Genomic DNA, 16,950 nt, shown 5'->3' with positions numbered 1-16,950 from the left:
GGAATCTTATTGATATAAGTTGAGTCACACGTCAACTTCTGTTGGGGGCATACAATGCAACAATTGGCTTAGGTGTGGTTTCTAAACTAAGTGTTTAAGAGGGACATTGGCCTAGAATCATGAGGGGCCAATTTTCACCCTGGGCCCAGGTCACTACCAGTTCTCAGTCAATGCCTTTATTCTAAGCCAACTAAGAGAGCTTGGTGGTGTTATTGGAGAGGTAACACAATGTTCACTATACATGATTCTTCACTTAAATCTAAAATATTTAAATATATATGTTTGGATTTAAAAGAAATCGTATGGTGATGGATGGTAACTAGACTTATGGTGATCATTTTTGAGTTATAAAAAATATCAAATTATACATCTGAAACTTATACCAATTTAACTCGATAAAAAATGCATTTCTTTAAAGTGCTGCTTTTAAACAAAATTGATGCTTATCACTTCTTTTTGAGGTTATTTTTTTCCAAAAATATTTAACAGGGAAATAGAATTAAACTATACCCTTTATCATATAGATAATTAAAGATTTTATGTATTTATGTATGTATGTATGTATTTAATGTATTTATTTGAAAGAGAGTGAGCAAGAGAGGAGGAGTGGGGAGAGGGGCAAAGGGAGAGGGAGAAGCAGACTCCCCTGCTAAGCAGGGAGGCCGACTTAGGGGTTGATTCTAGGATCCTGGGATCATGACCTGAGAACAAAGGCAGATGCTTAACTGACTGAGTCACTCAGGTGCCTCCCCTCACATAGATTATTATCTTAAAATCATTTTGATATGAATGGTTAACAGTAATTAACTGACTTTAAGAAAGTATCTGCAAAATAAAGACATGCACTTGCTTTAGAATGACTGATTCTTGCAAAATGTTGATTATTTAATGCATATAAAAATACAAGTGAAACAGGTTTAATGTTTTTTTCATTTCTGATTTTTTCTCAATAAAATTTTTTCTCCTATTTAATTTGAAGATGAAAGATTATTAAGGATTCAAAAGTCAAGCATTATAAAATAAGGATGAATTCAATAGAATATATTAAATTGGAAGATTTTTCATTCAAGATATTTTGATAATTTGTTTCTTCCAGGTAAGCTTGTTTGTATGTTAATAGCAATGGTAAGTTATTATAAAACAGTTACTTTACAAAAATAAATTTTTCCAATAAACTCACAAACAAAAAAATCAATTTGTGCTATATTTAGTGATTTATAATCTACAAAGTACATTCACAAAGTCTCTCATTTGCTTCCTATAAAAGCCCATTTAAGATAAGTTGGCAGAATTAAATATCAAATGATTTGTAGACTGCTAAGCACTGCTTCTAACAAATTCCTAGATGTCTACAATACCAGTGGAGCTTGCTGGTCAGAGTTAAGACTTACAAATGTTTTATGATAATAGCATTTTGATAAAAATCTACTTCAGGTTAAGCTCAGGAGTAATGTAAATTTACCAACTTTACTCCCTGAGTTCCTGGTTTTGTAGTAGAAACAAATTCTTATTTCACATTGATTGATGAGAAAATGGAGATTCTGAGAGATTAAATTATGTAAGATAACGATAAGAGGAAGCAGAGCTGAAACTTGAATTTAAACCATTAATTCTCCATCCAGAGTTCTTTAACATTCAGCTTTTTACCATCACATCCTTTTATGCCCCTCATTTATGTGTTTGAAGAGGATTTATTATTCTGTCACAGACAAAATCACCAGACAACTTTGGCAACACCAGGAAACATGAGTGGGCTTCTTTAATGGTAATATAGGAAAGAGCTAGAGGAAAAAATAAATATCAAAGGTATGAGAAAATGAAAAGGATTATTGCAGATGGATCTAGGTAGGGGGTACAGAGCAATTAAGCCAATAGCTCCTACCTCCTCAATTATAAATTCTGCCATTAGGGAACCTCTGCTACATCAGCAGAGAACAAAACAGTGATTCCACTTCTATACAGCTTCCCTCTAAGGTAGCTTTCCACTAGCTGTGAGTTTAATGAAGGACAGGGATTTTGAGAGACTTTTACCAAGACAGTGTGAAACTACTGATTCCAGACTTGAAACAGTTAAAAGGGAACACACCCTAAGACCTATGACCAGAATAATGTTCACTATTTCTACCCCATGGGGTAGAAATTCCCATGGGGAATTCCTTGTTACCTGGAACTTCTTAATGAGAAACTGACCTTTTGTCTCAGACAAGATAAAAGATAAATGCCATTGACATGGCAGTAAGTAGAAATATGATCCTAGCTGAATATAAACATACTGGAGGAGTGAAAAGAGGTTCAAAATATAAAATTATAGATAGAAACTGGAGTAAAAAAGGTAAGGAGGGAACCCTGGGTGGCGCAGCGGGTTTAGCGCCTGCCTTTGGCCCAGGGCGCGATCCTGGAGACCCGGGATCGAATCCCACGTCGGGCTCCCGGTGCATGGAGCCTGCTTCTTCCTCTACCTATGTCTCTGCCTCTCTCTTTCTCTCTCTCTCTGTGACTATCATAAATAATAAAAAAAAATAAAAAAAATAAAAAAAATAAAGGTAAGGAGAAGCAGTTATTTCCTTCTCCTGGTTGTGCATATTTGACCATAGGATTACTGGGGCAGAAGTCAAGAGGCAGCTTAGTAAGTGTCCATTGGATTTTTATGAGGGAAGATATCCCGGTATACTAAATAGGGTCATGAGTTGAGCATATATAACAATGAGAATTCCTCATCCAAATCCAATATCCAGGTCAGTTTACATACTGCCCTATGGGCCTTTAATGAAATAGATCCTGGACATTCTTTAAGAAGAAATTTGCAATTATTTTATAAGCAGCTCCCATGAATCTTTCTCCAAGCTTTCTTTAAAGAAATCTCAACTCATTCAAGATAAACTGGCAGAGGGACGCCTGGGTGGCTCAGCAGTTGAGTGCCTGCCTTCAGCCCAGGGCATGATCCTGGGATCCTGGGATCGAGTCCAATACCAGGCTTCCTGGATGGAGCCTACTTCTCCCTCTGCCTATGTCTCTACCTCTCTCTCTCCCTCTGTGTGTGTGTGTCTCTCATGAATAAATAAAATCTTTATTAAAAAAAGATAAAGTGGCAGAAATAAATACCTAATGATTTGTAGACTATTGAGCATTGTTTATAACGAATTTGTAGATCTCTATAGTATCACTGAGCTCACTGGTCACTGAGATTTACAAATGCTCATGATAATAGCATCTTAATGAACATCTACTTCATGTTAAGCTCAGGAGGGATATAAATTTACCAACTTGTTATTCCTCAAATTCCTGATTTTGTAGTAGAAACAAAATTTGTTTTGCTTCTTTGAGATCTTCACAATGGTTTCCCATCTTGTGAAGTCAATATTGTAACTGAAGAGAGAACCAATTAACACTTATGACCTTCTCCCTACCTAAATAGCAAATCAAGTAACAAATTACCATGTTCCTGGAAGATGGCACTGACTGGTGCCAGTATCCAACAAATTAGAGATGCAGGAGTGGCCAGCCTCACTTTCATTTAACTTTCTTGATTGGATTCATGGAAGATAGATAGTCCTTGGGGAAAAGGAGAGGAATTTATTAGAAGTTTAATGAGTTGGTGTCTCCAATTACATATGTTATTCCACATATAGTCTTCTTACTGGTGTAATTTAATACAGGGATTTTTTTAATCTCCTATGAAGCACAGTGACTTGGAGAATTACTTTCCTGTTCTTATAAATAAATGTTTGCTTTTACCTGACAAGAAGACCAGTATACCTTCAGAGTCATAACTCTCCAACACATCAATTCTGCAGCATTAAATCATATTCAGAATGAAGTGTCTATGAAATGTTTTTTGATCTATTGCACTGATGATTTCATGTTGGTATGTCCTAAAGTTTAAGAAGTACAAATGTCCTAAATTGCTTGCTAATATACATATGTATATAGGATATGTATTATCAGAAAATAAAAGTGTTTTTCAGTTAATTTATCAGTTGTGGTGATCTGAATAATGCTAGGATAGTTTCTCCAAGAAGAATAGTAAGTTATTGTCTCTTATATCTCTCTAAAAACATTAGCATTGATGGATCTCTAGACTTTAGAGAAAATATATATCTTGTTTGGGTTTCTGCTTCAGCCTGCTGACCATGTGGACTCATAAGTTCTCTGAGTGGAGCTCATAGGAAGGGGAGTGTTACATCTCAGTTCAGGCTGAAGTATTCACAAAACTGTCATTGGCTCCTATGACCCTGCTGATGTTTGGTTTAAAGAGTGCATTGTGGTTATAAATTCTACACAAATTCTATAGAGAGCCACTGTAATTCAGAGTTTTATAGCAAAGCTATGTCTTCTGGAGCAAGTTATTGCTTTCCCTGAGAAGTAGTTTTTGACTGCTCTGTAGGCATAAACTTGATCATGAGATATCAGGAAACCAGGAAAGCCGAGTTCCCTTTCGTGAATTGAGTATAATCTGAATGATCTAATCAAATTAATTGAACATGCCTATCCACCATCTATTATTGGGTTGAGTGTTATAATCAGTTTTTGGCTGGAGGAGGTCCTGAAGGCACAAATAAGTTGCAGAAGCATGTCTGCTTCTCCACATGCCTACTTGTATCTTACTGACATTCCTCCCTCAATCTATATCTGTGGTCCTCAGGTAAGACTCCTATATTGTGTGGACTAAAGGGAGAGTGTTATACCTAGTTGACAAGTGATATTTATAGCTGCATCAACTAAGGTTGCATACACAGTGCCCCTATAAATGCAGAATATGCTACCCTTATCTTAGTTCTGAGAAATGGCAACTCTTTAACTTAGGCAGAGCATAACTTGCAATGTGTTTTTCATAATGGCTCAGACTTATCATGATATGTTAAACCAACTGGTCATGGCCTGCCCAACTATTAGATCAAGGGGCTTCTGATGGTCTGTGCAGAAGAGAAATAAGGAAGTCCTGCCATTGGTTAAAATCTAAGCAATGTAAATTACTGTCCACTTTTTAGGTGAAGGCAACATTAGTAAGAACAAATATCAATCTTTATGCATTGGATCAATGGCTTGGCTAGAGATTCAGAGACTTTGAAACAGATTCAAGAAGTTAGAAAACTGTTAACAAGAAAGTTTGGTAAGATATAATGGGATAGAGTAAAGCATATAACCAGAAGTATGTGGGAATATTTACATAACATATGAAATTTCAGCCCACTTTTGCAGAAGCAAAATTAAACAAAATGATCTGTTCTCTCGATATTATACAGCCACCTCTCCCTAGTATCCCACTTGCCAAGTGGGCTCATGAAAAGAAACAATAACAACAAGCACATAAGCTATGTTTGAGCTCATACAAGGACTTTACCTCAGTAAAAATGACCCAAATATCACTCTTTTGGTGCAACCTTTTAGTAGCATTGACACCAATATTTTCTTTTCTTTTTTTTTTAAGATTTTATTAATTTATTTGACAGAGAGAGAGAAAGAGAGAGAGAGCAAGCACAAGCAGGAGGGCAGTAGAGGGAGGGAGAAAAGCAGACTCCCACAGAGCAGGGAGTCTGATGTGGGGCTTGATCTCAGGATCCTGAGATCACAACTCGAGCTGAAGGTAGATGCCCAACTGACTGAGCTCCACCCAGGTGCCCTGACCTCAATATTTTATCATACTTTATAACCTCACTGAGACTTTCAATGCAGTTTGATTACATTGGATTCTTTTCTTCATGGATGGAGGAGGAATTTATTTTGTCTTATAGAAAAACATTCTTTAAATTTATAGTATTTCCCTGTCATATTATCTGCCAGTATTTTTTTTTGATTTATTTATTTATTTATGATAGACATAGAGAGAGAGAGAGAGGCAGAGACACAGGAGGAGGGAGAAGCAGGCTCCACGCCAGGAGTCCGACGTGGGACTGATCCCGGGTCTCCAGGATCGCGCCCTGGGCCAAAGGCAGGCGCTAAACCACTGAGCCACCCAGGGATCCCCTCTGCCAGTATTTTTATTTCTGGATTTATTGAATGCCTTTTAAAATCATGACTTCCACCAATCTGATCAAGCACCGTATCTGATCAAAAGAACTCCAGAAGTTCATGTCTGTTTCTTCTACTTTATCAGGATAAGGAGCAGCAATAATCGGATCAAAGGTAGCCCTAGACTGTGTGGTAGGGGAAAGAAAAACAATAACTCCCTTGGACTGGAATTTTCTCAATTGCTCTTCATAGGTCTTTGGATATGAGAACATTTCTTGTTTCCTTTTCAATGAAACCTCTCATGCATCCCAGCAGATAAGAGGGGGGGCAGGTGGGGGGCAGATTCTTTCCTTTCAGGAGAAGGCACTCTCCCATTGCCTCTGACCATTTATAATGAGGAAGGCCCAAAGAGTTAGAGGTAGCTGGTAAAATTATTTGAGGCTTGTTTCTAGTTTAAGCAAAAAGGAACATTTTGCTCACTTATGAATCAAACTTGCCCACCAGGGAAGAGGACCGGGAAGAGGACCAGGCAAAGTTCAAAGGTCCCTGGTTAAAATGAAGCACATTAATTTCTTGGCATGGCCCTTCCACTGGGAACTTTTGGTGATTACCAGCAGTTTGTATGGATTTAGGGATGCTCTGTCCTAACTATGTAAGTCAAACAATTTCAGTGACAGAAAATACAATTTATTGTCAAATCCACAACTCAATGTAAAGGCATACATTTTTTTTCATAAAACATTTACTAACGGTTGTTGTAAATCACAAAGATAATAAACACAACTGCAGTAGCCAAATGTATAAGCAGCCACTGGAAACGAATGAAACAAGAAAAGACAAATTAAAAGAATGTAGCATTAACCCTTCTTTTCTATCTGAACCAGATGAGATCCATTTCACCATAGAGGTCAAAACCAGTTAGGGTTTTTTGGTTGTTTATTTTTGGCTATCCTAATTCCTTAAACATTTCTCTCAAATACAACCTGAATACTATACACTTTTCAGTGTCTCCTAGCTGGTTAAACAAGTACATCAAGGAATAAGAAGGTGAAAGAGAAAGAAGACAGAGCACTGATCATGAAACACTGAAAAATAAGTTTAAAAAGGAGAATGTGCTTTACAAAATGAATTTATATTGTACCAAATTGCCTGTAGGTTTTTTCAAAATAAGAACATATGTAATTTTAATTAATTTAGCACCAAGTCTATCTATCTAACCCAATTACAGAAATGCTATTAACTATTTAAATAATGAAATGTGTTTCAATCTCAAACTCCAACAGCCTATTTTATAGGTTTTCTTCTTCTGCCTTTCTTTCTCTTTTCTTCTCCCTGAAGGTGTCTTCCCCTCGCTCCTTCTGGCATGCCAGCATCGGTCCCTGTCCTTCCAAGGTGCAGTTTCTTCCTGTCTGTCTATGGAGACCCATACCTTTTCTTTGCCACTGCCTTCCCTTTCTCTCTCACTCTCATACTCTTCCTCCTTCACTACTCCTCTTTCCCCCTTTCAACTACTTTTAAAAAGTTACATTATTCTCTATTTCTCAGAGGAGGAAGAGTATGAGCTATTTGGGGACAGAGTACCAAGAAAAAAACCTTTAACCTCTCCTCACCTGAAAATAATTGAAAATCTTCAGGAAATGACAGTATTTGAATTGTATTTTATATTGAGGTTTATGTTAAGGTCAGAAATCTCGGCTGAAATTTTTCTTGCTTAAGGCAGGAGAATAAAAATGCCAACCTGTCACATGTCTTTGCTTTGAATGTAATCTTAACTTACCTGCATTTGAGATATTCAAATTGCTTAATATAAGTTTCTAATTAAACTGTTCCAAGTGTGATGCATTTTTGATTGTGTAAAATCATCTCCATTTCCTGGCATTAAATGTAAAACTATTTCTGCCTGTAAGTGTCATCCCTTCTTTTTCTACAACAGAAAACATATCTGTCTATCTTCTAGGGGGCACTTTCCCTGACGTGAAACCTGGAAATGAAGGTTTTATCATTATCTACTGTGTCATATTTAAATTCAAAAGGCTTTCCAGACAGCTATATAAAGAACATAAACTTAAAAAAAAAAAAAGGCCTAGGTCACCAACTGTATTTGAATGTTATAATTACAAGTGACAGAAAAATTTCATGTAACAGCATTCATGATGATGCCAACTTTTGTCATGTAGTGAAGGTTTAAATGCCATTAAAGCATAGTATGCATACACTGCTTCATGATACTCATAGCTCCCCACAGAAAATAAAAATAAACACAAATACTAGCCTGGGCTCCATCATCAAATCAGGGTGGCAGAGGCTCCGAACTAATTCAGTGCAACATGCTTGAGCTAACCATGGTTTAAGCAAAACTAAATTTGAATAGAGACTTTTTCTACTATTACCTCTGCTACCTCTAATATAAGCTTCCACCCCCATTATCATTCCAGCACCAATAAAATACACCCAAAAATGGGAATGACCGCACAATTTCCCAAACACACAAAGAACATACCAATGCACAATATCAATAGAGTTATTATCATCTTATGATAATATAGTTATTATCATCTTATTATTAAACTAACTTTACCACGTTTATTCAGTTTAATAACCTAGAGATATGGGGCAGAAAACAATGCTTTAATTATGCAAAAATATTTAATTTTTGAAATAAAGTAATTAAATGAACACAACGCATTGCCTCAGAGTATCCTTTCACAACGGTACCTAGAAGCTGTATTAATAAAGCTCAAATGTAACTTTATTCCCACATACATCAACAAAGAAAGCAAGTGTTTTCTGAAGGAACTGGAGGGAAAATATAATGCAGAATTTGGAACCAGATATTTGATTTATGATTTATCGAGTAGTTAAGTCATTTAGCTTCTGGAAGTTTTTGTTTTCTCACTTCTAAAACAGACTTAATAATTTGCAGCTTGTTGTGAGAATTAAATGTAATAGTTGTAAAGCACCAGAAAGTAACAGTACTCAAAAAATGATTCTACTTATATGATTATGAATTTATCATGATGAATACTATTGCATTAATCTGAAGAAAATTATTTGAGGTTGCTAATAAGTTGGAAAAAGGAGTTAAGTCAGTACCCAAATAAATCATGCACACAATATTCAATCAAGTTATAACTTTTATAGTATCTAGTAAAATTAATTTCAAAGCAAAGCTATAAAACTTGGAAATCATTAGATTAAGGTGAACATAACATTTTAAAGTATTAATGCATTAAAAACATGAGAAGACAAGTGTGTTGTCTTTTTGTTGTGATATGAATATTTCTTAGAAATCATTTTTTAAATCCTACTAAATGGATTGATGGAATGCTCTGGACTTACAAATGCTTTCTTTGAATCAAACTAGGATGCTGATAATATGATAAAGGCTAAAGTCTCCTGGGTCTAGCCTTGTCACAATTTGAGAATTCTGAATTAGATTCAATTTTCCTAACATAAGGAATTTAATTCATATTGCACATGTATTAAATTTGATTCTTGAACATACTCTTTTTACTCTAATTCTATAATGAGATATCCTAAGAAATACATTTCTCTATGGCTCTAATCAGTTTTTATATACAAACATATGTAATATAACTCATTAGTACCTTCTGTTTTTAACATAATTAGGCTCCTACAAAGGAAGATAAGAAAAGCTGTTAGATGTTTACTGAATTAGAAACCTATAGGACTATGGGTATAGACCAACTTTAGTGTTTCAGCTCCTGAAATGGTTCCAGCTTTCTGAGGAAAATTAGCTCTTGTAGATGCACAGGTCAAAATCAGGACAGTCTGTAGAATTTTCTTCAGGGATACAATTCTTAGTACAATAGGACTCCAGGAAATTTTTATATGATGCAATTAAGTAAAGGAATAAACAGAACATATTAAATAAATCCACTTCAACAGTTTATCTGAGCTTACCATGCATTATAAACATGGGAAATTTCAGTGAATAAAGCACTGAATAAAACATAGCTAATATTAAACAAAAAATAAAAATTAAATACAAACTTTTTTTAAGATTATTTATTTATTTATTCATGAGACACACAGAAAGAGAGAAGCATGGACATAGGCAGAGGGAGAAGCTGGTTCCATGCAGGGAACCCGATGTGGGACTCGATTCTGGGACTCCTGAGACGCTTAACTGCTGAACCACCCAGGCATCCCAAAATACAAACTTTAAAATAACATATCATGACAAGTGGTAATTAATGCTATGGAGAGGGAAAGAGAAAAAAATGACAGGAATGGGAAATAGGAAATGCTGTGTTGAAGGGTTGTAATTCTAAATATGGTGGTCATATCAAATGGAAAAAAAAGTTGTCTTTTTTCTTCCTTTCTTTCATTTATCTATTGTATAAATGCATCTCTAATAAAAGATGTTCATAAAGAATATATTAAAAATTACACCTTAATAATAAGTAGACAAAATGATATTAAAACATAGGCAGAATATTCAAACAGGGAGTATGGAAAAGATGAATTAATGGCCACTACACACACAGAAAAATACTCATCATCAGTCATTAGAAAAAGGGAAAAAATAATATCACTGCAAACACATTAGAATGGCAAACATTAAAAATATTGACAGTTTCAAGCCTTAAGAACAGTTGGAGCAACTAAAAAACCCTTATGCACTGCAAGTAGAAATGCAAAATGGTTCAATTACCTTGAAAAACATTTTGGTAGTTTCTTATAAAATTAAACACGTGCTCATCACTTGACCCAAGAGAAATGAAGACCTATTTCTATACAAAGACTTCTACACAAAATTTTGAAGTTGCTTTATATATAGTACCTCCAAACTGGAAACAATTCAAAACTAGAAACAATACAAATGTCTAATCAATGTCTTAAGCTGTTAGCTACTTGCTCCTTCGTGTGTCTTTTCCTTACCCTTCCGAAGATTGTTTCTTTCTTAAATACATCTGAAAGAAAGCATGTCTAATCCAATTAAATTTATCTTAATTTTACCAGAACATTTCAAAACAGGGTATAAGTTTTGAAAACACAATGGATTGACTGATTTGAAGTCAGTTGTGTATCCTTAGTCCATTCAGCTTGATCAGATTGGCCATATGATCCAGAATATGACAACAGTTATCTCTGAACATATTAATTCTGCTTTCATCAGCTGAGGCTGTAAAAGGTATCATTTGGTTTAGAAGTATCAGATCTAGAAATATCAGATACTGTGAATAAACTGTTTGGTACTAAATTGTGGATGGAAGGAAAAAAAAAGGATGAAAAAAAATAACTTGGATTATTACGTAGCAGATTTCCTGTCACAACTGAAATGATACGAACAACTAATGAAAAAAATAAAATTAGGTCATTCTTCCATTTGCATATACCAGAGTAAATATACTGAAATAATGAGGCTAAAATAAAGGAATAACAACATTGTGGAACTGATGCTCAGCCATCTAACACAGATATCTATTATGAAGGAATGTATGTAGGTTTGTAATTCTTAGTCATTTTATTTTATTTTATTTTATTTTATTTTATTTTATTTTTTATAATATTTTATTTATTTATTCATGAGAGACACACACACACACACAGAGAGAGAGAGAGAGAGAGAGAGAGAGAGAAAGGCAGAGGGAGAAGCAGGCTCCATTCAGGGAGGCTGACGTGGGACTTGATCCCGGGACCCCAGGATCACTCCCTGGGCCGAATGCAGGTGCTAAACCACTGAACCACCCAGGGATCTCCAATTCTTAGTCATTTTAGAACATTATAATTGTTGCTGTTCATTATTACCATGATGTCATTCTAGATACTATGTCTACTGAATAATTTTAATTGATTGCATTATGATCAACATTGCTTTAAGTTTTTGAAAATCATTATGGTATATATATGACTTTTTCAAGGCATCAAAAACAAACATCAACTGAAATAATACAAAAGTATCAATATTTTATAGCAAAATTCTATGCAGCTTTTTAATGTAGATAATTATACTTCAAATAGTAGGACATTGGCATGGTAGTTAGAATAAGTTGGCATCATTACTGGGTTATAATGAAGAAGAAAGTCAATGTAAAAGGATACATACCCTGGTGCATTTATTTCTATTGTACCACCAATATTATATTTTTCTAGAATTACTCATTAGATTTTACTTATTTTTTTTCTCTATAGAGAGCCTATACAAGTGAAATGAAAGAGTCTGAGTATAGCTTATACCATGCACAAAATATCTCTGGTTATTGCCCCTATATAGCTGATGGACCATAAAGCATGATGCTTTTGAAAGGCCAAATATAAAACTGAGTTGTTAAAATGTATCACATCATTTTATAGATTAGGAAAGTGCTAAAATGATATTTCAAAGATGCCACAACAATTAAGCAAAAATGACCCCACCAATCATTTGTTAGGTTTAAAAATGCAGCCCCTCATAATTTAAATCACTCATTTGACATTTTACACAAAACTCAGGGACAGCCCTCATTTTTATGAGAAGAAGCATAACTGACTTGCACCTCCTTTCTTCCTTCAAGAAAATCTGGTGAAGGGGAATGAGTACAGTCTTAGAAGTTCAAAAAACCTAGTTTTAAATCCCTAACTGTCCAGCACTGACTAGCTATGAAACTTTGGAGGTCAATAATTTCTTTGGACATGAGCAGGAGTTGCTATAACAGTGTCAACAGGATTGACATGAGGATTTAAGATATGATGTCAGGCACATTATAAATGTTGTTCCAACACCCCCCACTCCCCTCAGGGGTCTAATAAAGGAACGGAAACATTTCAGCAGAAGCAATTGAAGACAGCAGCATGGTATACAACTCATGTGTTGGGTTTTTTGTTGCTTTTTTAAGAAACAATTATGCCAATTTTGGAATTATTGGATGTTCATTTTTAGGCACCTATAAGTAAAACTGAAGATATTCAGATATTTCTCATTAATTTGTAAAGTAAAAGAAGATGTTTAAAATGAAATAATAGTGGATATTAATAAAATTATAATTTATTTACATAAACTCTCCAATGTAATTTTTACTTGCATAGTATTTTATAATTATAAATGAATTGATAATGAGTTATATATTCCTTTTGATGCATTTTATACTATTCTCACATCTTTTCCTTTTATTTAGGTCCTGTCTTTATGCTGGGAATCATCAACTCCACATGGATGATAGATTCAATAATCTTCTATATCATATCTTTGACTTCACATCACTCCAATTTAATCTTACTTTTCACAGTCACTGTAGTAGTTCTTAGAGCTACTTTAACATACTACTACAATGTTAATGGCTTATAAATGTTTTTCTCACAGTTCTAGAGACCTTAAGTCCAAAATCAAGTTGTCAGAGCTACACTCCTCTGCAGTCTCTAGGGAAGACATCCCTTGCTCCTTCCAGCTTTTGATGCTTCCAGACATTCCCTTAATTCCAATCTCTGACTCTGTCTTCATAGAATATTATCTTTTCTCTTGTGTACCTTATAAGGATATCTGTCATTGGGTTTAGAGCCCACCTAGATAAATCAGGATGATCTCATTTGAAATCCATATATCTGAAAGGTACTTTTTCCAAATGAAGACACATTCACAGGTTCCTGGCATTAAGATATAGGTTTATATTTGGAAAGGCCACCATTCCATGCACTATAGTCATCGTTTCAGTTTTCTCATCAGCCACAGTCTTTCTAATAAAAATTTAATTTTTCATGAGTTTGTTCCAGTCCTCCTCACAGGGATTCCAGTCACTTTTTCTCTGTATTCCTACAAAACTATATGATCCTTCCTTAATTTCTTTCCCAGAAAGCTAAAATCCTAAAACTTATCATATAAACTGTTTTCTTAAAGATTTCCCTATCATCATAACATTGCAAATACTTAGTAAAGCCCAAATATTGAAACAATTCAACCTCTATTTCTCTGACCTGCACACAGGATTCTCAGAAACACTGGTTTCATATGCAAACATGCAAACACACAGAGCTGCATTTTTATAATCTCATGATTGTCCATGCAACTGGGCTATAGGTATGCACTGGGCACACCATTTTTATTTTTCTTGTTAGATCTCTTAATCGATACAGATTTTTAAAACTATTTTTTTCAAATATCTTATTCTAAATTTTCTTCATTCTTTTTCATCAGATGGTTATCAGCCATCTCTAAAAAAAAATCTGTTATGCTGATCCAATCACTGTTCCCCAGTTATAGTGGAATAAGCATTCTTCACCTTTTATCACAACCTGTACTTTCTATTCCATGGTATATTGGGGCCCCCAAGATCACCCCAAATTTCCGTAACTCACTAGAAGAGCTCACAAGACTCAGCATGTAGTTATATTTATGGTTATGATTTACTACAGAGGAAAGGCTACAAAGCAAGCTCAGTAAAAGAAAAAGGCAAGTGGGGTACATCCAGAGGAAATCAAGAGTTCTCTCTTACTGGATTAATAAGACACCCTCAATTTCTCTGACAAGGAGTTATAACTTGTTGGAAATGCTGTCTACCAGAAAAGCTTATTAATTAGGGTTTTAGTGCCAAAGGCTTTTATTGGGGACTGGTCACATAGGCAGGCATTCTCTGCCTAGCACAAGCAAAGTCCCAGACTCCCAGAAGGGAAGTAAGTGTTCATCATAAAGCATATCATCTGTACAAATAAGTTAGGCATAATGAGCTACTCTTACCAGTTCTGGGGATGGTGGAAAATCTCCTGAAATTCACATTCCCTGATGACACCCACGGGTCTGAAGGCAGACGCTTGTCGGGATTGTAATCGCAACCTTCTCTTTGCTGTACATGTAGGCTCTGCCTAAGGCTACTAAGGAGTAGCCTTACCCTTTACATATTACTCCCTTACTTTCCTGCATTTTCCTTGTTTGTACACTTTGTTCTATTTTTGCACATTTTAATCAAACTATCTCCACACTCTCATATTTAAAAAATAAAAATAAAAATTTTCCCCACTCATGTTTCCCTTGAGCCGCCACACTATCACTATCTTCACTGTTATATATAACAATCTTGATGGAATTTTCAATCCTGTATCTTTCATTTCCCCACCTAATTCTCATTCATCTAACTACTCTCTAACTCTATCCTCAAACAGTTCACTATATGATTACTTTAACATAAATCACCAACTGAAATTCTGGGTGCTAGATAAACCCAACTTTCTTACCATTTTAATCTGTCAGCAGCAGGCAATTCTTTTGAGAATGTTTGTTTTGTGATCCCTCTGGTCACTTCTCAGGCATATTTCCTCTGCCCAACCTCTAAATGCTGCTTTGGGACAGTACTTTGCCTAAGTTTACTTTCTGCCTCATATAATTAAATGGCCATTCTTCACTGGTCATGCATAAGTTGTTCTCCCACTCATATCACATGTGGGTGAACATAATAGGTATCTGATCTAAAGTCTCTCAAGTAATAGAAATATTATTAAAAATCTATTTAAAAATTTGTGAAGGGTATGCCCTTATGTTTAAAAAAATATGTCTTAAGATCATACATTCCCCAGATTCATTAAATAACTGCCATAGGAACTGGTCTCTGTCCATTTCTGGGATCTCATCCAGTCATCTGGTTAATCAGGTTTTATGTGCCAAGCTTTGTATTAGCCACTGGCGACAGACGTTTAATTGCTTACACATATTCCTTTTCCTTTTCTCCTTACTAAAAGTTATTGTGCAATTTCTGTACCACACAATTCCAAAAGTTATCATGTGCAAAAAGGTGACCCTGGAACTGTTGTATAATCCTTTTCTTTCACCTCTCTAATTCTGCTATTGCAAATAGGATGTCTGAAAATGGAGCCATCACCTTGAAACAATCAGGCAACACGTATAATGAATAAAGCCAACACATTAAGGATGGCAGAGCAGGGAAATGGGTGAAGCCTGTGACCATGACTGCATTGTCGAACTGAGCTCTCTACCTATAAACTTGTGGAAAAAATAACCACTCGTTTCTTTAAGCCACCATTAATTGTGAGTTGCATTATTTATACTCTTGAAGTATTATTCTTTGGTTCTTATCCCAGGTTTCCTTGTCAGGTAGGTTGAGGTGAAGAGGAGAAATCCCTTACTGACTGAGATCCATTCTCTAACAATGCCGAGCTCAGGAAAGTAACAAGCAGTTGTGATCAGAGATGCTTTGAAAATATGCACGGCATTTGATTATTCTTAGTAGAAAATGAAGCAGTCTGCTAACTGCTAATCCGCACCGCATTCAGGGACTCAAAGAATGAGTACTAATAGCCAGTATTTATTGAGCACTTACAAGTACCAGTTATATGCTAAATCCTCCACAGCCATTATTTCAATCTAATCCTGACAATCAACCATTTTGTTGTATTACCCATTATAGTTATGAAAAAACAAAGGGTTGAAATAATAGAATTAATTCATCTATTGTTTGACAGCTGTTAATTGCTGTGGTCAGAATGTGAAGTCATTTTTAAATCATAGGCTACTGGAAAATTATGTATTATCCAGTCCAAACTTTTTTTATAAATTCCAGAAAAGTACTTAGCCTTGTACTAGATATCTCTACTGAAAATCCTGACAGACAACAAAAGAAATAAACATAACTCCAAACCTGAGCCTCCTCTTATATTAAAAATGAATTCCATACCTATACATGTATCTAAAGAAGCATTTTTTCTTTCACCCTATATTTCTGCTTACTGACTTGTCATATCCAATGAGTCATGAAGTCACATAATTTTTAAATTAATGAATAATTAATAATTAATAAAATATAAATGATTAATGAATAAAAGTATGACTGTATAAAGGGTCATGAAATCAGTTGAACAGGCCATAACCAACATTTTTAAAATAAAAGAGATTATGACAAGGTAAAAAATTAAAATCATGTAATCAGATCAATAAATGCACAAAAAGCAATTGACAGAATCTGACACCTGTTCATGATAAAAACTCTCACTAAACTAACAATAGAAGTGAACTTCCTCAACATGATAAAGATTGTCTTAAAAAATCTGAAGCTA

General features: G+C 35.0%; 1 long non-coding RNA gene across 1 annotated transcript in view; it reads right to left on the bottom strand.

Annotated features, from left to right (window-relative positions):
* LOC111094559 overlaps positions 1–15,219 on the bottom strand; it is a 63,393-nt gene extending 48,174 nt beyond the window's left edge. The window contains exon 1 of the long non-coding RNA XR_005385512.1: positions 15,118–15,219. This is a non-coding gene — a long non-coding RNA (uncharacterized LOC111094559). The remainder of the gene's footprint in view (positions 1–15,117) is intronic.
* Between the last annotated feature and the right edge of the window lie 1,731 nt (positions 15,220–16,950).

The sequence above is a fragment of the Canis lupus genome, chromosome 38, assembly GCF_011100685.1.
Source record: "Canis lupus familiaris isolate Mischka breed German Shepherd chromosome 38, alternate assembly UU_Cfam_GSD_1.0, whole genome shotgun sequence".
Taxonomy (NCBI): Eukaryota; Metazoa; Chordata; class Mammalia; order Carnivora; family Canidae; genus Canis; species Canis lupus.
Note: the sequence above shows the minus strand (reverse complement) of the source record. Positions and strands in the feature narration are given on the sequence as shown.